The sequence below is a fragment of the Haematobia irritans genome, chromosome 5, assembly GCF_050003625.1.
Source record: "Haematobia irritans isolate KBUSLIRL chromosome 5, ASM5000362v1, whole genome shotgun sequence".
Lineage (NCBI taxonomy): Eukaryota > Metazoa > Arthropoda > Insecta > Diptera > Muscidae > Haematobia > Haematobia irritans.
In genome coordinates, this window is record NC_134401.1 from 150,479,082 (window position 1) to 150,497,979 (window position 18,898).

Here is an 18,898-nt window from a genome sequence, read left to right on the forward strand (position 1 = left end):
TTTTGGCAATTTTGCCTTCAGTATTGGTTTCTTGTGATGTGGAAATCATAAATAACACCAACTAGAACACTTGTGCGCTAACACCACTGCCACGATTACTAATATATATATCGAGAATATTACTTCGTCCCTGAATATCCAGCAGGAAATTTGTTTAACAACTGCTTTAGGAAATATTAAGGGTTGGATTAGAGTGGGTATGCTAAAGCAAAAATTTTAATTCTACAAAAGACGGTAGACCCCAACCGACTGGATTGTAACTGTTGCCGATGGCAAAGTAAATTTCATCCTGAGCAGGTGAAATTTTTTTTACCATCAGCCTCAAGAAGTAGAAAATTTTGTCAAAAATGTAATTCTATAGAAAATTTTGTCAAAAATTTAATTCTACAGAAAATTTTGTCAAAATTGTATTTCTATAGAAAATTTCAAAATTTTATTCTACAGAAATAAAAAGAAATTTTAGTTCTTTAAAAAACCTAAAAGTTTCAAATTGTCAAAATCTTCTATAAAAATAAAATTTTGGCAAAATCTTCTATGGAAATAAAATTTTGACAACATTTTCTATAGAAAGAAAAATTTTACAAAATTTTCTATGGAAATAAAATTTAACAAATTTTTCTACAGAAATAACATTTTGACCAAAGTTTCTATAGAAATAAAATTTTGACAACATTTTCTATAGAAATAAAATTTTAACAAAATTTTTGCAGAAATAAAACTTTGACAAAATTTTCAATAGAAATAGAAATTTGACAAAATTTGCTATAGATATAAAAATTTGACAAAATTTTCTATGGAAAAAAAAAATTGACAAAATTTTCTATAGAAATAAAAATTTTACAAAATTTTCTATAGAGCAGGTGAATTTTTTTTAACATCAGCCTCTAGAAGTCACACTTGCGAATCGGTTTACATAATTTTATTACTGTAGAAAGGTTTGTCAAAAATTTTATTTCTATAGAGAATTTTGTCAAAAAATTTTGACAAAATTTTCTTTAGAAATAAAATTTTGACAAAATTTTCTTTAGAAATAAAATTTTGACAAAATTTTCTATGGAAATAAAATTTTGACAAAATTTTCTATGGAAATAAAATTTTGACAAAATTTTCTATGGAAATAAAATTTTGACAAAATTTTCTATGGAAATAAAATTTTGACAAAATGTTTCTATAGAAATAAAATTTTTACAAAATTTTTGCAGAAATAAAATTTTGAGAAAATTTTCTATACAAATAAAATTTTGACAAAATTTTCTATAGAAATAAAGTTTTGACAAAATTTTGTATAGAAATAAAATTTTGACAAAATTTTCTATACAAATAAAATTTTGAGAAAATTTTCTATAGAAATAAAATTTTGACAAAATTTTCTATAGAAACAAAATTTTGATAAAATTTTCTATAGAAATAAAATTTTGACAAAATTTTCTATAAAAATAAAATTTTGACAAAATTTTCTATAAAAATAAAATATTGACAAAATTTTCAATTGAAATCAAATTTTGACAAAATTTTCTATAGAAATAAAATTTTGACAAAATTTTCTATAGAAATAAAACTTTAGTAAATTTTCGATAAAAATAAAACTTTGATAAAACTTCCTATAGAAATAAAATTTTGAAAACATAGAAAATAAAATGTTCACAAAATTTTCGATAGATATCAAATTTTGACAAAATTTTCTACGAAAATAAAATTTTGACAAAATTTTCTATAAAAATAAAATATTGACAAAATTTTCAATTGAAATCAAATTTTGACAACATTTTCTGTAGAAATAAAATTTTGACAAAATTTCGATAGATATAAAATTTTGACAAAATTTTCTATAGAAAAAAAATTTTGACAAAATTTTCTATAAAAATAAAATTTTGACAAAATTTTCTATAGAAATAAAATTTTAACCAAATTTTCTATACAAATAAAATATTGACAAAATTTTCTATAGAAATAAAATTTTGACAAAATTTTCTATAGAAATAAAATTTTGAAAAAATTTTCTATAGAAATAAAATTTTGACAAAATTTTCCTTAGAAATAAAATTTTGACAAAATTTTCTATAAAAATAAAACTTTGATAAAGCTTCCTATAGAAATAAAATTTTGAAAATATAAAAGATAAAATATTGACAAAATTTTCGATAGATATCAAAGTTTGACAAAATTTTCTATAGAAATAAAATTTTGACAAAATTTTCTATAGAAATAAAATTTTGACAAAATTTTCTATAGAAATAAAATTTTGACAAAAATTTCTATAAAAATAAAATTGTGCCAAAATTTTCTATAGAAATAAAATTTTGACAAAATTTTCTATAAAAATAAAAGCTTGACAAAATTTTCTATAGAAATAAAATTTTGACAAAATTTTCTATAGAAATAAAATTTTGACAAAATTTTCTATAGAAATAAAATTTTGACAAAATTTTCTAAAGGAATAAAATTTTAAAAAATTTTCTATAGAAATGAAATTTTGACAAAATTTTCTATAGAAATAAAATTTTGAAAAAATTTTCTATAGAAATAAAGTTTTGACAAAAGTTTCTATAGAAATAAAATTTTGACAAAATTTTCTGTAGAAATAAAATTTTGACAAAATTTTCTATAGAAATAAAATTTTGACAAAATTTTCTATAAAAATAAAATTTTGACAAATTTTTCTATAGAAATAAAATTTTGACAAAATTTTCTATAGAAATAAAATTTTGACAAAATTTTCTATAGAAATAAAATTTTGACAAAATTTTCTATAGAAATAAAATTTTGACAAAATTTTCTATAGAAATAAAGAAACCAAATTTTGACAAAATGTTCGATAAAACTAAAACTTTGACAAAATTTTCTATAAAAATAAAATTTTGGCAAAATTTTCTATAAAAATAAAATTTTGGCAAAATTTTCTATAGAAATAAAATTTTGACAAAATTTTCTACAGAAATAAAATTTTGACACAATTTTCTATAGAAATAAAATTTTGACAAAATTTTCAATAGAAATAAAATTTTGACAAAATTTAGTATAGAAATAAAATTATGACAAAATTTTCTATAGAAATAAAATTTTGGTAGATTATTTTTGGCTCGAGTGGCAGCAATCATTATGAACCAATATGGACCAATTTTTTTGTGATTGGGGATCGGCTATATATGACTATAGATTGATATGGACCAATTTTGGCATGGTTATTAGCGGCCTTATACTAACACCATGTACCAAATTTCAACCGGATCATATGAATTTTGCTCCTCCAAGAGGCTCCGGGGATTAAATCTGTGGATGGGTTTAAATGGAGGTCAAATATAATTATGGACCGATATGGACCAATTTCTTCATGGCCAGATGGGATGAAATATGCTTCTCTTAGATTCTCCGCAAGCCAAATCTGGGGATCGGTTTATATGGGGGCTATATATAATTATGGATCGATATGGACCAATTTTTGCATGGTTATTGGATACCATATACTAATTTCATGTACCAAATTTCAGCCGGATCGGATGAAATATATACTAACACCATGTACCAAATTTCATCCAGATGGGATAAAATATGCTTCTCTTAGAGGCTCCGCCAGCCAAATCTGGGGGTCCGTTTATATGCACCCTCAAAAAATCGCTTCTGTATCATATACCGCAAACACATTTTGCTTCAAGCATATATATTTTCAGGATTGGTGCAAACAAATTATTGTTTGTATTGTTCAAACATTTTATGTTTCACCTTAGGACATACACTGGTAGTAAAAATTTTAATGAAATGCACTTTGTGTGGATATATTTTTAAGGCGTCAATTGATTACTTCCATTATTTTACTTGCAGCATACTCTTCTCTTCTCTCTTTCTAAACACATATATGTTTATAGGCTTTTTCCAAATTTATATATATTTGCATCTAAGCATATTATATTTACAAACATTTTATGTCCCAAACATAATATGTTGTAACATATTAACATATATGTCCAAAACATATGCTAGTTTATGAACATTATATGCTTGCACTTAAAAATATTGTGTTAAAAAATTTGAGTTCCAAATATATAATTTTTACACACAAACATATGAAAAACAGTCATTTTCGTCCGTGTTGGGGCTATATGTAAAAGTGGACCGATATGGTCCATTTGCAATACCGTCTGACCTACATCAATAACAACTACTTGTGCCAAGTTTCAAGTCGAAAGCTTGTTTCGTTCGGAAGTTAGCGTGATTTCAACAGACGGACGGACGGACATGCTCACATCGTCTCAGAGTTTCACCACGACCCAGAATATATATACTTTATGGGGTCTTAGAGCAATATTTCGATGTGTTACAAACGGAATGACAAAGTTAATATACCGCCCATCCTATGGTGGAGGGTATACAAAAAAAGTATATACAGGCGCAAGTTTGGCCAGTCCAAAACTTAAATCCCTGCCATGATGGATCCAACATAATAGTTACCTTTGAAAAACCCTTCGCGTGGGTGGAAGGAAATACTCTTCCTTCAGAAGATCGATTCAATATCCGGAAATCAATATTTCGATGTATTACAAAAGCTTACTATACCCTCAACACCAACTATCAACGTATTAATTCGTATGAAATTTCAACTAAATTATATTTCCTACATTAAGATTTGCACAAAGCGTTATTAAAACAAGGAAAATAAAACAACCTTGTATACTATTTAACTACCATTCAAGAAATTACTCTTTCTCCTGAAAGAAAAAAGTGAACAGCAATAGATAGGAAATTGTTACAAAACTTTAGCATAAAATTTCTTTGTTTTTTGTGTAAATTTCGAAAAGAAATGTATAACACTATAAACTTTAATTAATTTTTTCTTATGTTTCTTTTCCACGAATTTTTATTCTCATACAATTGTAGTTTTCTTTTTTTTTATATTACAGCTTATTGCCAACATTATTTACCAATTTTACACCTAATTGATTTTGGTCATAAACATAAATTCCTTGATTCTTTCATTGCTGTTGCTACAGAAAAAATTCCGTTTTTTTCTCTTGCTATAAGGAAAAATCATAAAAATACCAGATTCATTTTCTATTGAATTGAATTCAATTGAATGAGTAAACATTTGTATTTATTGATTTGTCAAATATTATCCTGATTTCTGCTATGTTATTCTCTTCTTAGGTGTGAATGTTTGCCAGTACCGTCACACACTTAAGCGGAGGAAACACATATAGGCAGTTAAAGTGCAAAATGTCTTAAAAACTATTTTCATTTTTTCTATATTTTCTTAAAAGTGTTTGTATTATAAAGAAAAAGTATTTGAAAGCATACTATATATACATCGACGGACAGCATGAGTATATCTGATCTCCCCTATTCTGAACAAAGTAAATATACATATATTACTTCGGTACTTCGGCAGAGCGGAATACTATATTCCTGCCACCATGGGTCAAATATAATAGTTTTCTTTGAAACCTCATCGCGGATTTGCAATTTCCGAAAAATCAGATAAAATTTGGACCGATTCACACATCTATTTATGGCCATAAATTACTTCTATGTTTGCAATTTCAGGGAAATCAGATGCCATTTTCGGTGTTTGGAGGTTCATAAAACTATTTCTGGGGGTGGATTAGTATTTATTTACATGGCTAATAGCAGACGGGACATTACAAAATATAACATTTCAATTAATTACAATTCTATATTCCAAGTGGGCCAGAATAGACCTTTTAGGTCGGTAAGGACCACAGCGAGTCAGAAGGAACTCCTAAGTTAGTTATTCGAGATGGGTCAGTAGGGACCCCGTTGAGCCAGTAGGGGCTCAAATATATGACGTCTATATCAAAACCTGTACCTGCTTGCAGACAAACATGAAATCTGTGACACGGTTGCCACTCGAGCCAAAAATAATCTACTAAACTTTGTAAAAAAATTTTACAAAAATCTACCAAATATAAAAAATCTTACTATGAAATTATTGATAATTTTGATTTTGATTAGTACGAAAAAAATGTATTTTTCCTCCAAAAGAAACGTTTTATTATTTTATTTTTGAAGTTTATTTCAGTATTTGAAATATTATATATTATGATCATTCTATTAGCGAAATTCTTCGGGTTTATAAATATACCTAGAATTGTAAATGTGTCGAGTTTTACATATATTAAAATTTTGTCAAAATATTATTCCTAAAGAAATTTTTTAAATTTTTTTTCTATGGAAATTTTTTTAAATATTTTACTTCTATGGAAAATTTTGTCAAAATTTTATTTTTATAGAAAATTTGGTCGAAATTTTATTTCTATAAAAAATTTTGTCAAAATTTTAGTTCTATAAAAAATTTTGTCATAATTTTATTTGTATATAAAATATTGTTAAAATTTTATTTCTTTATAAAATTTTGTCAAATTTTTTTTCTATGGAAAATTTTGACACAATTTTATTTCTATAGAAAATTTTGTCAAAATTTTATTTCCATAGAAAATCTTGTCTGTAGAAAATTTTGTCAAAATTTTATTTCTATAGAAAATTTTTTCATAATTTAATGCTATAGAAAATTTTGTCAAGATTTATTTCTATAGAAAAATTCGTCAAAATTTACTGCTATAGAAAATTTTGTCAAAATTGTATTTCTATAGAAAATTTTGTCAATATTTTATTTTTATAGAAAATTTCGTCAAAATTTTATTTCTATAAAAAATGTTGTCAAGATTTTATTTCATTAGAAAATTTTGTCAAAATTTTATTTCTATAAAGAATTTTGTCAAGATTTTATTTCTTTAGAACATTTTGTCAAAATTTAATGATATAGAAATTTTTTGTTAAAATTTTATTTTTATAGAAAATTTTGTCAGTATGTTATTTTTATAGATTTTGAATTTTGTCATAATTTTAGATCTATAGAAGATTTTGTCAAGATTTGATTTCTATAGAAAATTTGTCAAAATTTTAGTTCATAGAAAATTTTACGAAACTTTTATTTCTATATAAAATTTTGACAAAAATTTTTTCCAAATTTTATTTCTATGGAAAATTTTGTCATAATTTTATTTCTATATAAAATTTTGTTAAAATGTTATTTCTTTATAAAATTTTGTCAAAATTTTATTTCTGTAAAAAATTTTGTCAAAATTTTATTTCAATTAAAAATTTTGTCAATATTTTATTTTTATAGAAAATTTTGTCAAGATTTTATTTGAATAGAAAATTTTGTCAAAATTTAATGCTATAGAAAATTTTGTCAAGATTTTTCCAAATTTTATTTCTATGGAAAATTTTGTCATAATTTTATTTCTATATAAAATTTTGTTAAAATGTTATTTCTTTATAAAATTTTGTCAAAATTTTATTTCTGTAAAAAATTTTGTCAAGATTTTATTTCTATAGAAAATTTTGTCAAGATTTTATTTGAATAGAAAATTTTGTCAAAATTTAATGCTATAGAAAATTTTGTCAAGATTTTATTTCTATAGAAAATTTTGTCAAAATTTAATTCTATATAAAAATTTGTCAAAATGTTATTTCTATAGAAAATTTTGTCATAATTTAATGGTATAGAAAATTTTGTCAAGATTGTATTTCTATAGAAAATTCTGTCAATATTTTATTTTTATAGAAGATTTTGTCAAGATTTTATTTGTATAGAAAATTCTGTCAATATTTTATTTTTATAGAAAATTTTGTCAAAATATAGTGCTATAGAAAATTTTGGCAAAATTTTATTTCTATAGAAAATTTAGTCAACATTTTAGTTCTATAGAAAATTTTGTCATAATTTTATTTCTATAGAAAATGTTGTCCAAATTTTATTTCTATAGAAAATTTTGTCAAATTTAATTTCTATAGAAAATTTTGTCAAAATTTTATTTCTATAGAAAATTTTGTCATAATTTAATGCTAAAAAATTTTGTCAAGATTTTATTTCTATAGAAAATTCTGTCAATATTTTATTTTTATAGAAAATTTTGTCAAAATATAATGCTATAGAAAATTTTGTCAAAATTTTATTTCTATAGAAAATTTTGTAAAAATTTTATTTTTATAGAAAATTTCGTCAATATTTTATTTTTATAGAAAATTTTGTCAAAATTTTATTTCTCTAGAAAATTTTATCAAACTTTTATTTCTATAGAAAATTTTGTCAAATTTTTATTTCTATAGAAAATTTTGTCATAATTTTAGTTCTATAGACAATTTTGTCAAAATTGTATTTCCATAGACAATTTTGTCTAAATGGCAACCATGATCGGTTAACAATTTCAGCACCATGGCGTCGTTGATTGTAACAAATAGGCAAATAAGCGGACAAACGGACATAGATATAGCTCCCATATAACCTTCACCCGATTTATACTCTATGGCCACCGAGGGTCAAAATTTCACTCCGAGTTAGATACGATTTAGATACAGCTCCCATATATAACTCTCGTCCGATGTGACCGCTGTAGCTCAAAATTGCACTTCGATTTACGTGGAATTTTCCACAGAGAGAAAAATCGAAATTTGCCAAATGTGTGCCAAATTTGGTTAAAATCGGTTCAAAATTTTAAAAATCTCTCATAAGTATATATGTTCTTCCAATTTGGTCAAATACCCTTGCATCCATCGACCGATATATCCTAAATGCATTTTTGCCCTAAAATGGCTTTAGATTAAAATATTTCCCATATTTTTATTTATTTTTTTTTTTTCTGTGTGTATGTTGAAATCAGATTTAGATATATTGAACGGTTCTAAAAATGTAGATGTACAAAGTGGTGCAAGGTATAATATAGTCGGTTACGCCCGACTTTAGACTTCACTTATTTGTATTATTTTACATAATTTCATTCTCAACAAAAGGCTGTTTAAGTCATTTTGTATTCCATTTAGTAAGCTAAGGAAATAATTTGGGGAAGCAACTTTGAACAACTTAAAGAAAAATTCAATTAAATCGAATGCCATTTAATGTTGCACTATAAAAATGTTTCAAATTCCATTATTTTCCCTCATCTTGGTTTTGGTTTTGTCGAATATATACATTTCCAAGATAAGAGCTTTCCAAATTGGTGGGTACACAATTGAAACGGTGTGAAATTCATACGAAAATGAAATACAAAATGTACATCAATACATTGAATCAAAATGGGTGAAATTGAAGAGAAAAAAAATCAAACAAAATTTTTTCTTATTGAATTTCATCTGTTGGAAAATTAAATTTTAAATAAGTCCATCAAAAAAAAAAAACATAAGAGCTCAACAAAGGTTTCGCAAATAAATAAACTGAAAGAAAAAAACACATACACACACACAAAAACAATGCTACAAAACAACGAGAACAAAATTCAAACCAAAATAATTGTATTGGGTTATATGTGTACATCTATATGGGCAAGGACAATGTATGATGGAAAATTTATATGTGTCCCCCTCTATGTTTTTTGCCAATTTTATGAAAATGCTACGCACAAAACCATAGGGTCACACAATCGCGCTCCACTTCTTCCCCCAGTACAATATATTGATATACCCTCATATCAATTCACAAACACACACAAACATATTCTGATTTGTTCTTGTGTCGTTTAACAATGAAGGCCATGGTCTTACAAATGCCACCAGATTGCCAGCCCATAGTCAACCTGAAACTCTGTTATACGCTTCAATAACCTCCATGTGATATTGCATAAATATGACCAACCATCATGGCTTTAGTTTTAATTTCGTTCACTTTGCTTCTCACTCTCTCCCTCTCTCTGTATCATATTACCTTCACCTTATCGTTGGTTTAGTATAAAAACAGTGGTGGGAACTTTTAATGCGGTATAATAAAGGTAAAATGCTTTTAACCTACCAGTCACTCAGCCATTCATTCATCCATCCATCCATTCATTTAGCCATGCATTCCCTTTGGCAAGCATTACCACATATATTCTCCCAAAGTCCCCCCAGCCACAAATTCCATAAGTCTTTCGAACTAACCTGTAGTCTGTTTATTCACTGTCGCATATGCAATGAGTTGTCCAAACGGAAATTTACCATAGTTTGTCTTTGGGTTTTTATGTCCTTAAGGGTCTGTCCATCACTCTAATGGGTATAGCAATGTTCGTAATGATAGCAAATCTGAAGAAGGAATAAAAAAAGACGAAAACTCAGGAAAACCAATCTCTTCTTAAACATAGAAAATTTTCTCACAATTTTATTTCTATAGGAAATTTTGTCAAAATTAGATTTCTATAGAAAATTTTGTGAAAATTTTATTTCCATAGAAAATTTTGTCAAAATTAGATTTCTACAGAAAAAATCGATGATTTGACAGTGGCATAGGAAAAGAGATATGTTTGTTTCGAATTTATTTCGGCATAAGCCGGCTATCAATGTAAAACCTTTTTTCGGAGGGTTCAAGTGTGGTTTTTGTTGGGTTTAATAAACTGCCTGAATTTATTCTGATAATTGGTTGATAGTTTTGCTGCAAGTAGAGGATGCTGATGAGGAATGTGGTAATTCCGAAACGTGCGTCCATCCAACCATCTTGCAGTCTATAGGGCTTTGCCCAAAGAAATTTGACAAACATTCTTTTCCTCTGTTGGTTAAGCTACTCTTGTAGTTTAGTCAATGTATGGTTTTAAGCTGAAATAAAAAACAACAACAATGCTTAAAGAACAAAACCAACAATAACAAAACAAAAAAAGTTTATTCCTATAGAAAATTTTATCAAAATTGTATTTCTATCGAAAATTTTGTGAAATTTTTATTTTTATAGAAAATTTTATTAAAATATTATTTCTATAGAAAATTTTGTCAACATTTTATTCCTATAGAAAATTTTATCAAAAATTTATTTCTATAGAAAATTTTGTCAAAATTTTATTTCTATAGAAAATTTTATGAAATTTTTATTTCTATAGAAAATTTTGTGAAATTTTTATTTTTGTAAAAAGTTTTGTCAAAATATTAATTCTATAAAAAATATTGTCACAATTTTATTCCTATAGAAAATTTTATCAACATTTTATTTCTATAGAAAATTTTTTCAAAATTTTATTTCTATAGAAAATTTTGTCAAAATATTATTTCTATAAAAAATTTTGTCACAATTGTATTCCTATAGAACATTTTATCAAAAATTTATTTCTATAGAAAATGTTTTCAAAATTTTATTTCTGTAGAAAATTTTGTCAAAATATTATTTCTATAGAAAACTTTGTCTATATCATATTTCTATGGAAAGTTTTGTCACAATTTTATTACTATAACATTTCTATTCTATTCCTATAGAAAATTTTGTCAAAATTTCTTTTCTATAGGAAATTTTGCCAAAATTTCATTTCTATAGGAAATTTTGTCAAAATTTCATTCCTATAGGAATTTTGCCAAAATTTCATTTCTATAGGAAATTTTCTCAAAATTTTATTTCTATACAAAATTTTCTCAAAATTTTATTTCTGTACAAAATATTGTTAAAATTTATTTGTATAGAAAATTTTGTCAAAGTTTATTTCTATAGAAAATTTTGTCATAATTTTATTTCTATAGAAAATTTTGTAAACATTTTATTTCTCTTTAGTTTTACAGAAAATATTGCCAACATTTTATTTCTATAGAAAATTTTGCCAAAATTTCATTTCTATAGGAAATTTTCTCAAAATATTATTTCTATAGAGAATATGCAACAATATTATTTCTATAGAAAACTTTGTCTAAATTTTATTTCTATAGGAAATTTTCTCAAATTTTTATTTCTATAGAAAATTTTGTTAAAATTTTACTTCTGTAGAAAATTTTGTCAAAATTTTATTTCTATAGAAAATTTTGTCAAAATATTATTTCTATAAAAAATTTTGTCACAATTTTATTCCTATAGAAATTTTTATCAAAAATTCATTTCTATAGAAAATGTTTTCAAAATTTTATTTCTATAGAAAATTTTGTCAAAATTTTATTTCTGTAGAAAATTTTGTCAAAATTTTATTTCTATTTTATTTCTATAGTAAGTTCTATCAAAATTGTATTTTTTAGAAAATTTTATTTCTGTAGAAAATTTTGTCTAAAATTTTCTCAAAATTGTATTTCTATAGAAAATTTTGTCAAAATGTTATTTCTATAGAACATTTTGTGGAAATTTTATTTATATAGAAAATTTTGTCAAAGCTAGATTTCTATAGAAAATTTTGTGAAAATTTTATTTTCATAGAAAATTTTGTCAAAATTTTATTTCTATAGAAAATTTTGTCAAAATTTTATTTTTATAGAAAATTTTGTCAAAATTTTATTTCTATAGAAAATTTTGTCAAAATTTTATTTCTATAGAAAATTTTGTCATAATTTCATTTCTATAGGAAATTTTGTCAAAATTTCATTTCTATAGGAATTTTACCAAAATTTCATTTCTATAGGAAATTTTCTCAACATATTATTTCTATACAAAATTTTGTTAAAATTTATTTGTATAGAAAATTTTGTCAAAATTTATTTCTATAGAAAATTTTGTCAAAACTTTATTTCTATAGAAAGTTTTGTAAAAATTTTATTTCTCTTTAGTTTTACAGAAAATATTGCCAACATTTTAATTCTGTAGAAAATTTTGCCAAAATGTCATTTCTATAGGAAATTTTCTTAAAATTTTATTTCTATAGAAAATTTTGTCTAAATTTCATTTCTATAGAAAATTTTCTCAAAATTTTATTTCTATAGAAAATTTTGTTAAACTCTTATTTTTATAGAAAATTTTGTCAAAATTTTATTTTTATAGAAAATTTTGTCAAACTTTTATTTCTATAGAAAATTTTGTCGAAATTTTATTTCTATAGAAAATTTTGTCATAATTTCATTTCTATAGGAAATTTTGTCAAAATTTCATTTCTATAGGAATTTTACCAAAATTTCGTTTCTATAGGAAATTTTCTCAACATATTATTTCTATACAAAATTTTGTTAAAATTTATTTGTATAGAAAATTTTGTCAAAATTTATTTGTATAGAAAATTTTGTCAAAACTTTATTTCTATAGAAAGTTTTGTAAAAATTTTATTTCTCTTTAGTTTTACAGAAAATATTGCCAACATTTTATTTCTGTAGAAAATTTTGCCAAAATGTCATTTCTATAGGAAATTTTCTTAAAATTTTATTTCTATAGAAAATTTTGTCTAAATTTCATTTCTATAGGAAATTTTCTCAAAATTTTATTTCTATAGAAAATTTTGTTAAAATTTTACTTCTGTAGAAAATTTTGCCAAAATTTCATTTCTATAGAAAATTTTGTCAAAATATTATTTCTATAAAAAATTTTGTCACAATTTTATTCCTATAGAAATTTTTATCAAAAATTTATTTCTATAGAAAATGTTTTCAAAATTTTATTTCTATAGAAAATTTCGTCAAAATTTTATTTCTGTAGAAAATTTTGTCAAAATTTTATTTCTATTTTATTTCTAAAGTAAGTTCTATCAAAATTGTATTTTTTAGAAAATTTTGTTTCTATAGAAAATTTTGTCTAAAATTTTCTCAAAATTGTATTTCTATAGAAAATTTTGTCAAAATGTTTTTTCGTTGTTTTAATTAGTTGACCTTTAAACTTTTAATTATATTTGCTTAGTTCGGCTTGAGGTCATGTGAATAAAAACAGATGTTGTTGTTTTTTGAGTTGTATTTTTATATTTAAAATTTTCCAATATTTCGAGACATCTCCGATGCTCGGGAGTATATTTATTTCAGTTGTAAATATACTCCCTTGTAAAGAAGTTCACTGTTCTTTAAATTTAAATTAATTTCCCTGAAGACGAGCATCGGAGATGTCTCGAAATATTGGAAAATTTTAAATATAAAAATACAACTCAAAAAACAACAACATCTGTTTTTATTCACATGACCTCAAGCCGAACTAAGCAAATATAATTAAAATGTTATTTCTATAGAACATTTTGTGGAAATTTTATTTCTATAGAAAATTTTGTCAAAACTAGATTTCTATAGAAAATTTTGTGAAAATTTTATTTTCATAGAAAATTTTGTCAAAATTTTATTTCTATAGAAAATTTTGTCAAAATTTTATTTTTATAGAAGATTTTGTCAAAATTTTATTTCTATAGAAAATTTTGTCAAAATTTTATTTCTATACAAAATTTCCTCAAAATTTTATTTCTGCACAAAATTTTGTCAAAATTTATTTGTATAGAAAATACTGTCAAAATTTATTTCTATAAAAAATGTTGTCAATATTTTATTTCTCTTTAGTTTTACAGAAAATATTGCCAACAGTTTATTTCTACAGAAAATTTTGCAAAAATTTCATTTCTATAGGAAATTTTCTCAAAATATTATTTCTATAGAGAATTTGTCACAATATTATTTCTATTGGAAACTTTGTCTAAATTTCATTTCTATAGGAAATTTTCTCAAAATTTTATTTTTGCAGAAAATTTTTTCAAAATTTTATTTCAAAAATTTTGTCAAAATTTTATTTCTATAGAAAATTTTTTCAAATTTTTATTTCTATAGAAAATTTTGTCAAAATTTTATTTCTATAGAAAATTTTGTCAAAATTTTATTTCTATAGAAAAAATTGTGAAGATTTTTTTCTACAGAAAAACTTGTCTAGATCTTATTTGTATGGAAAATGTTGTCATAATTTTATTACTATAGAATATATCTAGTCTATTCCTATAGGAGATTTTGCCAAAATTTCATTTCTATAGGAAATTTTGTCAAAATTTCATTTCTATAGGAAATTTTGTCAAAATTTCATTTCTATGGGAAATTTTCTCAAAATTTTATTTCTATACAAAATTTTCTCAAAATTTTATTTCTATACAAAATTTTCTCAAAATTTTATTTCTATATTTTCTCAAAATTTTATTTCTATAGAAAATTTTGTCAAAATTTTACTTCTGTAGAAAATTTTGTCAAAATTTTACTTCTATAGAAAATTTTGTCAACATTTTATTTGTATAGAAAATTTTGTTAAAATTTTATTTCTATAGAAAATTTTGTCAAAAATTTATTTCTACAGAAAATTTTGTCAAAATTTTATTTTTATAGAAAATTTTGTCAAAATTTCGTTACTATAGAACATTTATTTTCTGTTTCTATAAAAAAAAATTGTCAAAATTTTATTTCCATAGAAACTTTTGTCAAAATTTTATTTCTATATCCAATATTCCCAAAATTTTATTTCTATAGACAATTTTCCCAAAATTTTATTTCTATAGAAAATTTTGTCAAAATGTTATTTCAATAAAAAAATTTGTCAAACTTTTATTTGTATAGAAAATTTTCTCAAAATTCTATTTCTATAGAAAATTTTATCAAAATTTTATTTTTATAGAAAATTTTATCAAAAATTTATTTCTATAGAAAATTTTGTCAAAATTTTACTTCTACCGAAAATTTTGTCAAAAATTTATTTCTTTAGAAAATTTTGTCACAATGTTACTTTTATAAAATATTTGAACAAAATTTTATTTCTATAAAAAATTTTGTCGAAATTTCATTTTTATAAGAAATTTTGTCAAAATTTCATTTATATAGAATATTTTTGTAAAATTTTATTTCTATAGAATATTTTGTAATATTTAATTTTATAGAAAATTATGTCAACAATTTATTTCTTTAGAAAATTCTACTTCTATAGAAAGTTTTTTTCTTCAAAATTTTATTTCTATAGACAGAAAATTTTGTCACAATTGTATTTCTATAGAAAATTTTGTCAAAATTTTATTTTTAAAGAAAATTTTATAAAAAATTTATTTCTATAGAAAATTTTGTCAAAATTTGAGTTCGATAGTAAATTTTATCAAAATTTTATTTCTATAGAAAATTGTGTTAAAATTTTATTTCTACATAAATATAGTTAGTCTGAGAATGGTGTAGGGTATAATATACTTGGTAAAATTCCTATAGAAATGAAATTTTGAGAAAATTTCCTATAGAAATGAAATTTTGACAAAATTTCCTATAGAAAATGAAATTTTGACAAAATATCCTATAGGAATATACTAGATATGTTCTATAGTAAGATCTAGACAAAATTTTCTATAGAAAAAAATTTTAACAATTTTTTCTATAGAAATAAAATTTTGACAAAATTTTCTATAGAAATAAAATTTTGACAAAACTTTCTATAGAAATAAAAGTTTGACAAAATTTTCTATAGAAATAAAATTTTGACAAAATTTTCTATTGAAATAAAATTTTTACAAAATTTATAAAAAAATTATTTCTATAGAAAATTTTGTCAAAATTTGAGGTCTATAGTAAATTTTATCAAAATTTTATTTCTATAGAAAATTGTATTAAACTTTTATTTCTACAGAAATATAGTTAGTCTGAGTGTTTCCACCTTATTTTTACTAAATGTGTGCTAAAATTCCAAACACACATGTTACAACAACCATGAAACTATAACTCTATCCTGACAACACCTGAGTTTCAATAATACCAGGACAAAGACTCTTATGCGTTTTCGACATAGCCTACATTTCTATTCCTGTGTGGATGTGTATGTGTGTGTGCCCAATATTTATGAGCTAATAAAATCACAGAAATGACCTTCACACTTTTAAACAAACGAACGCATCCATATTCAACGCAAACACACACATAGCTAACAATCCTTTAAACACACATACACTAGCATTAAATAACACCAACAACAGAAAAAGGAACTGCCATGTGCAAGCACAAGGTAAGGTCATGATTATCAGAATGTAAGGGAGGAACTAAAAGAAATTTATTATTTCCACTAGACTGATTGGAAAATCACTTCCACATTTTTTCATTTTCGCACTTGGTGTAAAGGATATATGGACACACATACTCACACACACACAGACGTACACATTGACACTTACTGAAAATTCAGATCTATGGTGATGATAGGGATGGTGATAGTATGGCTTGTGTGGATAGATGTGTGTGTGAATGTTATCATACAGATTGATATACCTACTAACTTTGGTTTATATATGAAAATGAAAGTTAAAGCAAAAAGTCTTTTTTGGGAAATCAACCAACCCTTTTTCTCTGAATCACTGGCACTCAAGCACAATATTTTATTTGATGAATTCTGTGGAAAAAGGATCTGAAATGGTCAACCAATTATGGCCTTTAAAGGTGAACAGGAAATCAAGGCAGGAAAGTATGAAGGCTTGGCTCTTCAACATACATAAATGTGTCTGTTTATATGTGCAGTCTTATTCTTATTTTCTTTTTTATTTTGATAACCGAACATATTGATAGAAGTTTTTACTTCAATGGTCAAATCATTGATATATATGGATGCGTATGAGTGATATGGGTTTCTTTAAACTGCATTGGAATCTGAATCTGATCTTTCGATGGAAATCGATATATTTTTTAAGGATTTTAAATGAATTTCTATGAAGTTAATTACTAAATATTAAAGAATATTGGTCAACAGGTCTGGTAATAGATATTTTAAAAGTTTTTGTTTTTTATAACCTTAACATAGGTTAAAATATCCATACTTTCAGTGACCCTTTTCCTTCCATAATTACCATCAAAAATTTATTGGACGAGTCTCGTTGTAGTCACAGCTCGAGCCAATAGGAATTTTAAATTTGTTGGTACCATGTAGCACCTGCGATAGCGTAGTCTTTTCTGACTTCAGGCTCTTCTAGACATCCAGCCAAAAATAGAATTGAGGATATTGAATCATATTGTTGATAGATTTGCAACAATTATCAATGCCCGTGTACAATTTAACAAACGCGGCAAATGCGGAAAATTTTCTATAGACGAAATCTGGCAACGCCATGAGCGAATAGTTGATTTTATTGTGTAGCTCTGCAATAAATTAAATAAAAACGATAAAACCGAGCTTAAACAATATTAACGTGTGTTATTATAACTGATTCTTGTGCTTTGGCTATTGGTGTAGCTGTCTTTATTGGAGTTCGAGTCAACAGTTCCTGCTATTTTCTTCAACTTACGTTTTAAGCTGATCAAAGTGCATTTGTTGCTGCTGTCAGTTTTATTTCTCGCACGTGTCTCTAGCTATGGCTCCGTCAAAAGATCCCCAAATTAAATGCCCAATGTGTGACAAGAACGTTAACAACAAAAAAGGCTCAGTACAATGCTTTAATTGCTCGCTGTGGGTGCATCTTGACTGTGCTGATATAACTGACCGACATCTTGCAGCCCTGCGTGAGTCCGCGTCATTGTTTTTTAAATGTGATGGGTGTGTGGAGAGTAACACCAGAGATAATGGAGTAACAGGTGGTGACGTTACACTACATTCTAAAATTGATAAGATTCTGTCTGTGATGGAAGCTGACAAGCTGAGCTTAAATATGAAAATTGACTCTATGGTTGCTGAAATTCGAAAAGAGTTGTCTGTGGCTATTACTGACCTTCGTAAAGAAGTGGATGGTTGTAAAAATGATGTCGGTAAACTTAATGCTGTTTGTGGGAAAAAATTTGCAATGTGGTCAGTTGAAAGCAATTCTTTGCATCGGAAGATGAATAGACATGATATCAAAATTAATGGACTACCAGTTGGGCTGGAAAATCTTGCTGATTGTGTTGTTGCTATTGGGCGTTTTTATGACGTCTCTCTTGAGAAGAAGGATATGGCCAACGTTTTTTACATCAATAAAGGTCAGTCTGTGATTGTAAAGTTCCACTCAGTCCTTGTTCGAGATGAAATTATGTCTAAATACTTCAAATCAAAGGACCTAAAAGTTAAAGATGTTATTGGTGGTGAGCTTTGTAGCCGTGTTTACTTAGGTGATCACTTGACACCAGCAGCTAATCGTTTGAGCTTTTTATGTCGTCGAATTCTTAAAGAGAACAAAATATCTAAGTTTCTACTGCTGCACTCTGATGATCCTAAGGCGAAGTTGACTTTCATTGATGGTTCTGTCTCTGTTTGTGGCTATGAAGACTGTGTGAAAATACTTAACCAGTAGACCGTTTGGAGATGTTGCTTGGTATTACA

General features: G+C 24.6%; 1 protein-coding gene across 1 annotated transcript in view; it reads left to right on the plus strand.

Moving 5' to 3' along the window:
- Positions 1-18,898, plus strand: part of 5-HT1A (5-hydroxytryptamine (serotonin) receptor 1A) — a 747,640-nt gene that overhangs the window by 248,519 nt on the left and 480,223 nt on the right. The window lies entirely within an intron of this gene.